The 9,885-nt window shown below is 35.9% G+C and overlaps 1 long non-coding RNA gene across 1 annotated transcript; it reads left to right on the forward strand.

The window, feature by feature from the left end:
• Window positions 1–1,490: 1,490 nt before the first annotated feature.
• Window positions 1,491–6,658, forward strand: LOC145540940 (uncharacterized). The gene is made up of 5 exons (XR_014078651.1): window positions 1,491–1,746; window positions 2,518–2,639; window positions 2,886–2,957; window positions 5,219–5,328; window positions 6,498–6,658. It is a non-coding gene; the product is annotated as an uncharacterized LOC145540940 (long non-coding RNA).
• Window positions 6,659–9,885: the final 3,227 nt, after the last annotated feature.

Genomic DNA, 9,885 nt, shown 5'->3' on the forward strand with positions numbered 1-9,885 from the left:
GATAAGAAATGTCTGGGGCTTCCCTGATGGCTCAGTGGGTCAAGAATCTACCTGCAATGCAGGAGACACAGAAAATGTGGGTTCAGTCCCTGGGTTAGGATGATCCCCTGGAGGAGGGAATGGCAACCCACTCCAATATTCTTGCCTGGAGAATTCCATGGACAGGGAACCCTGGTGGGCTATAGTCCATGTGGTCACAAACAGTAGGACATGACCAAGCATACAAGAAATGTTTGATTAAGGACAAGGGCCCCAGGATCTGACTCATAACACATGGAAGCCCAGGAGGCCCTTGAAAATGTGAAGTCGTAGTAGGAGCCCAAGAGTCCATTGAATGTACTAGGATCCTGGCATCTATCTACTTTAGGGAGAAGGCTACTGAATTTGGGGAACTAGCTGAGGTGAACAGTGTGCTTCTATGTTCACCACAAGTGAAAATACAAATCAGAAAATGCAATTTTTTAATATAAATACCATTTTGAATGCATACTCAGAGAGCAGATTTAAAGTTGTACCTCACATTGCAAGACATATTCATAATTTGAGTCTTTATATTCTAAGGATCAGCCTAAGAATTTGACTACAGGCTATGTACATTTATGTCTGGGTAGAGATAGCAATTGTGATGATGAACACACCTTGAAAAAATGACTGAGGGAACATTATCATTCTGCCTTGAGTATGGCCTACACTCTTCTCCCACTTGTACTCTTTCATAATAGTAATAATATTAACTAGTGATTATTGTGGAGAAGGAAATGGCAACCCACTCCAGTATTCTTGCCTGGAGAATCCCAGGGACAGAGGAGCCTGGTTGGCTGCCATCTATGGGGTCACACAGAGTGGGACAAGACTGAAGGGACTTAGCATGCATGCATGCATTGGAGAATGAAATGGCAACCACTCCAGTATTCTTGCCTGGAGAATCTCAGGGACGGAGGAGCCTGGTGGGCTGCTGTCTGTGGGGTCACTCAGAGTCAGACACAACTAACGCGACTTAGCAGCAGCAGCAGTGATTATTGAGTTTCTACCTTGAACTACATATAGTAAACCATCCCAGGCTAGACTTACAGAATTAGAAAACAGATTAAAATATGCTTGCTGGGTACAAATTAATAAGTATATACTCTGTCCAACAGAATGAGACAAGGTATTGGTAGATAAAACGAGCAAAAAAAAAAAAAAATCCTGTAATTATCTTTGGAAACCTAAGGGTTCTGTAAACATCTGACTTGGCCAATAGACTGATGAATTGAATAACAGGCACAGATTCTGACTGGAGCAAACTGAAGGCTCATTCATGGTGTCACACCTGCTTAGGGACACAGCCTTCCTTATGGTCTGAATTTAAAAAATCCCTAAATAGAGCAGTCAAGTACTCCACAGACCATTCCTCACAGTGTCTGGTGCCTGCCCAGGGGGGTTTCACGCAGAAAGTGTTGGCATCACAAAATGTTGCCAGGCCAACATGAGGATTGGGCTTCCAGCCCAGTAACACTAAGTCCCAGGAGGCAGGAAAGAGGAACAGCTGGCAGATGTTATGTCCACACACATCAACCTCCCCCGCTTTACTCTTGAAGGATGAAAACAGTCTTCTTACATCTGGGACTGGGGTTGCCATTGTAGCTCATGTAGCCCTGTCAGGGGGCTACATCTGGAAGAATATACATATCAACAAGAGATTTCATCCAGGGACAGCTCAAAGCTGTGAGGTAAAAGATGAAAGAGAGCATACAAGTGTTTAAGGTACTGAACCAAGCATGTTTCTGGATTATATCCACTTTTGTTATCAGATGTGGTGAAGCTTGAGAAACTCTCCTTCCACAGTAAGACCTGATTATTGGCGATGTACTTCAGCAACTTCATTCTGATGCAAATTTGTTATTCTTTTACTTCTCCAGTCTTAATATGACCCTTAATCTGAAGAAATGGCTCATAATAAATAAGTTTATTTGAACATTATTATGTATATATACATATACATACTAATATCATCTATGAATATGTCTGATTATTTGTTTAGAATAAATTAGGATATGTAAAAGGCAGGCACTTTTATGTCCATCTGAAAAATGGGGCTACTCCTAATTACATTAGAGTGTGATGTCTTAAAATAACACATTCCAGAAGCCTTTAGACTAGTCCTTGAAAATAAAAATTGCTAAGTAAATGTTATCTTTGAACTGCCCACTTTTCAATATTCTGACAGATTTTTACCCAAATTGCAATAGTTTTTCAGGTTCTTTGTTCCTAACTTTTCTATTTTTTTTTCTTTTAAATAAATTTTGATATATGAGATTTATTCACAAGATATTAAAACAGATTATCTTGGTGTAGGTATGGGCACTTTGTATTTTTACAAATGTTCATAGCTTTTCTCACACTTCTGAGTTAAAGATGCAGCATTAATATTTGGGCATCTCTTAATCATCCATGTTTTCTTCTCTATTTCTATCTAATATAGAAAGTTTGCCTTCTATTTTAAATAAAGCAATCACAAACCTCTTAATTGTTCAGGCATGAGATCTTGGGGTCATAATCATCATTTACTGCTGACTCATTGCTGTCGCTCCAAAGAAATGGCTAAGCCCAATAGATCCTGTCCCAGTAGTGCCTGTTGACAGTCTGTGGATTATAAGGTATGTGTTTCAGTCAGAATAGTCAATTTCAAATAATAGAAAAGCTGCCAAATGTGGCTTAAAATTTAATAAAGATGATTTATTGACATATGTATTTCCAGCTTCCAAAGGTAGAGAAAATATCAGGGTAGTTTGATCTAGGTTTCTGCTCCATCTCTATGATTCTTTTGGTTACTCTTTTTTTTCTATTGTAGGTTCTATATTGTTTTTGCTTGTTTTTTATTTTGTTCTTTATTTTTATTTAAGGTGGCTACTCCCATAGCAGGAAAATGGCTATAGCAATTCCAATGTCCATTGGACACAAACCACAATACCCAGGTGAGAGGATTCAAGTTTTCGCAAAGATCATATCAGTGTATTTTTCTGCATTCTGATTAGTCTAGTCACGCACTCATCTTGTAACAAGTCTTTTTGACTAGGTAAATGTGATGCACTGAGTGACTAAAAATTGGGTTTTGTGTCCCTCTTGCTCAACTTTTAATCTATCAGTGCTTGACCTGTCTTAGAATCTTCTTCATCTGAATATGGTAAAGTTCCATCTCTACAGATGCTACATAAATAACTAGAGGTGTATTGATGCCCACCAGACTTAACCATGGGGAGCAGTAGTCAAAGTGATGTGCAATTTTTTGCTGCAACAACAAAAATTGCTTACCATGAAGACTTTGAGATGTCTTGGTAAACAGAGTATTGGGAGGGTAAGGTTATAGGAGATGGGATTGTATTTAGTGAATTTGATGAAGATTCAAGGAATTAGACAATTCTGGATTGAGAATTGTCATAAAATGGGAAATTTCAGTGACTGGCATCTTCAAATTTGATATCTAGCCATGGTAATGCTTCCCTGGTGGCTCAGTCACTAAAGAGTCTGCCTGCAATGGGGGTGACCTGGGTTTATCTCTGGGTTGGGAAGATCCCCTGGAGAAGGAAATGGCAACCCACTCCAAAATTCTTGGCTGGAGAATTCCATGAAAAGAGGGGCCTGGTAGGCTACAGCCCACAGGGTCACAAAGAGTTAGACACGACTGAGTGACTAACTTTCACTTTTTTCACTTTCATGGTAGTGCATGCAGCTGCCTTTATCTTTCTCAAGTGGAAGGGATACTGAGCAGGCAATCACAAAGTTTACCATACTCTATACATTTTATAAGGATATGAATCACATTTTACTAATTCTCTAAATCACAAACACAATACATTAAAATTGCTGCATTCATTTCTGTGTGTGTGCATGTGCTCTCAGTTATGTCTGACTCTTTGCTACTCCATGGACTGCAGCCTGCCAGGCTCCTCTGTCATGGGATTTTTCCAGGCAAGAATACTGGAGTAGGTTGCCATTTCCTACTCCAGGGGATCTTCCCACCCCATATATTGAAACTGCATCTCTTATGCCTCCTGCATTGGCAGGCAGATTCTTAACCACTGGCACCACCTGGGAAGCTGCATTCATAGTATGTGTTACATTCTTATTTATTGACTCACACTGAAAATTATTCTTCAGATGAAGCAAGTGACTCCATTGAATGTTATGTGGTTTATTCAAGATTTCAGTTCAGTTCAGTTCAGTCGCTCCTTTGTCTCTGACTCCTTGTGACCTCATGGAGAGCAGCACGCCAAGCCTCTTTGTCTATCACCAACTCCCGGAGTTTACTCAAATTCACGTTCATTGAGTTGGTAATGCCATCCAACCATCTCATCCTCTCTTGTCTCCTTCTCCTCTCGCCTTCAATCTTTCCCAACATCAGGGTCTTTTCAAATGAGTCAGCCCTTTGCATCAGGTGGCCAAAGTATTGGAGTTTCAGCTTCAACATCAGTCCTTCCAGTGAACACCCAGAACTGATCTCCTTTAGGATGGACTGGTTGGATCTCCTTGCAGTCCATTTAGCCTGATATAAAACTATCTATCATTTATAAATGTTAATTTTGACATGAAGTATTTTAGGGAATTTACATTCACTAATACGCCTTGCCCCAAACAAAACTGATATATCTGTTCTGTTATTCTCATTTTGTGAATGAGAAAACAAAACTGAATAAAGTAAAATCGTTAGTCAATATCATGCACATAGCATATGGGCATATCTGTATGTCTCTGCTAGGTGCCATTGTTTCTTTAGAGAAATACTGAGATTCTGGATTTTTAGGAATCAGGTTTTACAAAAGTTTTAGCAGCAGCAAGATACAAAGCACATGATTTTCTAAGTAACAATATTCGACTTCACAATATAATCTTGGAAGATATGCAATTCCGAGTGTTCTTAATATGATGGGAAATATTAATCTATTAATAAACACTCAGCTTTCTCTATCATTGATGGATCATAATAAAGATCAAATCTGTTTCATTATAAATGGAACAATAAAGAAGCAGAACAAATAGGACATTTTCTTTGGTTACCCAACGTCAGAAACTACTGCATTTTTCATAACTATAAGTTCAATATTAATCTCTGAAGGTATTTTATGTTGAGTTTATTGTGCTTATTTCTTTGATTAAATCCATTTTCTTGCAATGCAAATGTCATACATCAGGGTTGACCTTGCTCTAACTTACGATTTTTTCATTGATTTTAATTTAGTCCTTGTGAATAAGTCCTCATAACAAGACTGCTGAAACTGAATCTGAGTTTCCCTGAACTGATGCAGACAAATGCACCAAACTCTTCAGAAATTGAGGTGCAACAAAAATGTAAGCATTTTAAATAGGAAAATTCTGTTCTCAATCAAGTAAAAAAAAAAAGTTAGGATATTTTTGGTTTTGCCAGAGACTGAGAAATAGAGGAAAGAGAAGACTGGAGAACTCAGAAAAAATGACTACCAAAGACAAATTTTTCTTGATGCACGGTATTTTCTCACTGGAATGAAGTATAAGCATATTCTTTTATTCCTTTTAACCAAGAAATGGACTATGCTCAACATGGGAAAATAGAGTTTAAAGGAACTTTATGGTATCTTCTAAATCATGGAATATATAATCTGCAGCAGATAAATCTTATCTTTTTTACCTCTTTTCTAGATTTCAATAAACTCCTTTCATAGCTCAAACTTCCTTTCCAATGACCTAATTTCAAATACTACACTTTAAACTTCAGTGGTTTTCCATGTTATATCAGAGAACAATAAATATAAATGTAACATTTAAACTATCAATAATTCATTCTGTAAGAACAATTCAAAGGGAATACCACAATAAAGCTATTGAAGGATGTGAAATCAGAGAGGTATTACACACAACTAACTTTTTTTCTGCTTTAAGAGGAATTTATATGAGCAAAATCATTAAGCAGGGTAACCAGAAAGGACCTGACTGACTACTTACACTTTAATTTTTATAATGCACTTGCCAGAAGGAAAGGATTCTGAATTTTTTTTTTAATTCCATCAGGATTAAAATTAAGATTTTCTTAGACTATTTAGTCAAAATAAGTAAGCATGCAAATATCTGATCAGTGGCCTATCATCTGATCTACTAAGAGAGAATTTCATTTACAAGCTTAGCTATGAAAATAATTTTGAGTTTCCTTCAATATATCTGACAATAGGTAACAATATATGATTTTAATTATAACACTGTAAAAATAAGTTTTCTTCAAGCCATTAACAGCTGTTCATAAAAAAATAAATAAATAAAACAATGGGGAGCAAGCATGTATCATCCATTACTGACAAGGAAAAGGATATTTATAGAAACATTTTAATCATTTGAATTGTTGATGTAGCTTGATGGCAAACTGTCTCTCCAAAACATATGTTTTTCATTGTCTGAATCATATTTTTCCATCTCAGCAGGGAATTAACTTGAGCTAATATTACCATAATAACAGAAAGATTTACTGATATTCATTTCTCAATAAACAGATGCTGGCTTCTATAGAGGTCAATGTGGAAAGTACCTGAAAAGAAGATTGCAAGTTGTTTCTTCTAATGACTATCAGATACTAAACAAATGATGTGATTCATAGTGATTCATTAGAAAAATTTCTCCTTCCCTTTAATATATGTATAGAATAACTCAAACCAACTTCATTATAGGCCTGTAATTGTCAAGTTTGTCCAGTCTTTAATTCATTGCATTGCTTGAAAAATTATAATAAATATATATAATCTTATCAATAGAGGTTTATACCCAGAAGCTTAAACATGGCCATTTGAAAACTACTGTAAAACGAGAAAATTCCCATTTGAACATTATTTCCAATGCTGAATGCAAAGCTTACTGTGAAAATGGCCACACATTTGGCATTGCCTGAAACACAATTTAGATCCTTTTATCATCAAAAGCATTTGTGAAGAGTCTTCAGGTGTCTAACCCTTGGCAAGTTATTGCACAAAATGATTCCACAGAAAAGCTGCTCCTAGCTAGAAGTAGGCTATCTGTGAATTAGTGTCACCTCTGAGCTATGCTGACGATCAAATAGAAACCAATTAGGAAGGTCTGGAGACTGGCCATTAAAACAATGCTCACCACAAGACATCTGTTCTCTAGTGAAGTGCCGACCTGAAGTACGTAAGGATCACCCTATCTCAAAATATGCAATGCAGTGTTTGATTGCTGGAAAGCATTAGTAGAGTTGAACCCTCAATGTGCAGCTGTTTGAAAACATACATCTTTTTGAGTCAAGGAATGTTTAACATGAGCTTCCTTGGTGGCTCAGTGGTAAAGAATCTGCCTGCAATGTAGGGGATGCAGGAGATGTGGGTTTGATCCCTGGGTCAGGAAGATCCCCTGGAGGAGGAAACGGTGATTCACGTCAGTATTCTTGCCTGAAGAAATCCAAGGACAGTGGAGCCTGGCAGGCTACAGTCCATGGAATTGCAAAAGTGTTGGACAAAACTAAGCATACAGCTCACAATATTTAACGCCTTATCAAATATTCATATGAGAACTGGATGAGGAAGAGGAGTGTATGGAGTATTCCAAATCAGTATGGCAGAGAAGTAAAAACACTAAGAGGAATATATATGCTTGACATTTACGAGGAACAGTTAAAAGAATGATCTGAGAGTATGTATGAAGACTAAAAGGAAGTAAGCTTATACATGTGAAGTAAGATATGATTATCGAAAGCTAAGAAGAGGTTGTTGTTCAGTCTCTCTGTCATGTCCAACTCTTTGCAACCCCAATGTTACTCTTCTTCTCACACTTCTTTCTGCTATTTGGAAATATCAGGTTGATTTTTATCTCAGCTCCTTTAAACATACAGTTTTCTCTGCTTGGCATCATCCATCTCATCTTAGCTTGATTGATTTCTTCTCATTCTTATATCTCAAAATTCACTTCTTCAGAAAAACAGTCACTGTACACATGATAAGAATTATTTCTATACATCTTTTTATTCTACTCCATATGCTTTCAGTTTGAAGTTTAAAGCACATACATTTTTGCATGCTTCATCTGATTAATTTCCTTTTTCCCCAATGTATTTTAATTCTAGTGAAGGTAAAGGACATATTTGTTTTATTCAATGCTCTTTACATTGGGCTGAGCCCAGTATTGAAAGAGATCAGACTTTCAAGACATTGTTAGACAATAAGATATGAGCGACCTTTGGGATCCTTTTATTTCTCAAGTGAGAAAAATTACATTAATAGTGATTAACTTTATAAAAAGCGTACAGTGAGTGAGTACTAGAAACAAAACTCTTGGCTTCCAACCAAGTATTAGTTTTGTTCACTTACTGAACTAATTTGTTGTATTATGTAATAGAAAATTATTGTGGGTTTTTGCCAGGGTGGTGGGGGTGAAGGTGAGTAGGGGGTACAGATAGTGGTAGGGAAGAATATATATGTCATGATGCTCATTCTGAAAGGTGCCACATATTCAATGAAGTGTTTTTTTTTGTTGTTTTTTTTTTTTACAAAACCTATTGCACAAGCTTATTTGGCCTCTGAATACTTCTGGTGTAGGAACTTTCACTTATTTCATGAAGCAACTCACCCCTTTGCTGGAGAGTTTTAATTTACAGAGCTTTACTTTTTTAAATTGTGAGCTAAAATCCAAATAACTTTATTTGAACCTAATTATGTCATCTGTAAAGTGTATAAAATAAAAGGAATCTTGGTAACATGGGCCATATTCAGTAAAATGCATTCATTTCATATTGAAAACATAATTTTGAGTTTGATGAATTGATTCATGATAGATCTAATCAGATGGAAATTTATGTTTCAATAAATTTCTATCTATCTCTCATCTAGAAGGACGAAGAATTCCATAAAAACAGTTTTATAAGAACATTTTTATTAGAAGTAATTGAAATGGATATATGTAATCTGCAAATAAATATTTTCAATATAAAATTTATGACAAAGAGAAATGAAAATGATAATCCATTATCACAAATCATCAGTGCTAAAAGTCTTTTTTTGTATTGTATCATTTATATAGTTAAACTGTGTATGAATAAATCTTATAATATATAATTGAGCAAAGACACTATATTTGCATCTAAATCCTGAAGTTGGGTAAAATATGTATATATTCAACTTCAGAAGCCTGGTGGCTATATTTGAATGAGAATGAAAATCAATAGATGATAAGTCTTTCAAGTGTACTGTAAAGGAAGAAGATGGGAAAAGATGCCTGAAACTCCTCAGAACTGAAATTTAAAATACTAAGAAAACTCTAAACTTAGTAAAGCAGTTTGACTTTGAAGAATTAATTCTACAAAACTTATCTGGAGATTGAAAACTACTTGGTAGTCATTATTTATCATGACACTTTGATGTCACAGAAAATAATTATCCAGCAAATGTTTTATGTAATAAGCTATACCCAATAAGTAGTAAAATCTTTCTTGTGAAAGATGAAAAGAAGAGGGGAAAAAAGTAATGCATCCTCAGCTGCTCCACAAAAGGATTCAAAAGGTGAGTTCAATTTCATGCAGGGTGTTCCCAAAACTTTTTGTTATTGAAAATTTCTAGAATTCAAAAAAGTTGAAGAAATAGGAAAATAAGCACTATCTATCCACCACCTAGATTCAACTATTATTAACATTTTCCATCTTTGCATAAAATGTTCCCTTGGTATCTCTAATTTTCTTGAAGAGATCTCTAGTCTTTTCCATTCTATTCTTTTCCTCTATTTCTTGCATTGATCGCTGAGGAAGGCTTTCTTATCTCTCCTTGCTATTCTTTGGAACTCTGCATTCAAATGGGAATATCTTTCCTTTTCTCCTTTGCTTTTCACTTCTTTTCTTTTCACAGCTATTTGTAAGGCCTCCTCAGACAGCCATCTTGCTTTTTT

The sequence above is a fragment of the Giraffa tippelskirchi genome, chromosome 3 (genome assembly GCF_054371585.1).
Source record: "Giraffa tippelskirchi isolate mGirTip1 chromosome 3, T2T-mGirTip1v1.2.pri, whole genome shotgun sequence".
Classification (NCBI taxonomy): domain Eukaryota; kingdom Metazoa; phylum Chordata; class Mammalia; order Artiodactyla; family Giraffidae; genus Giraffa; species Giraffa tippelskirchi.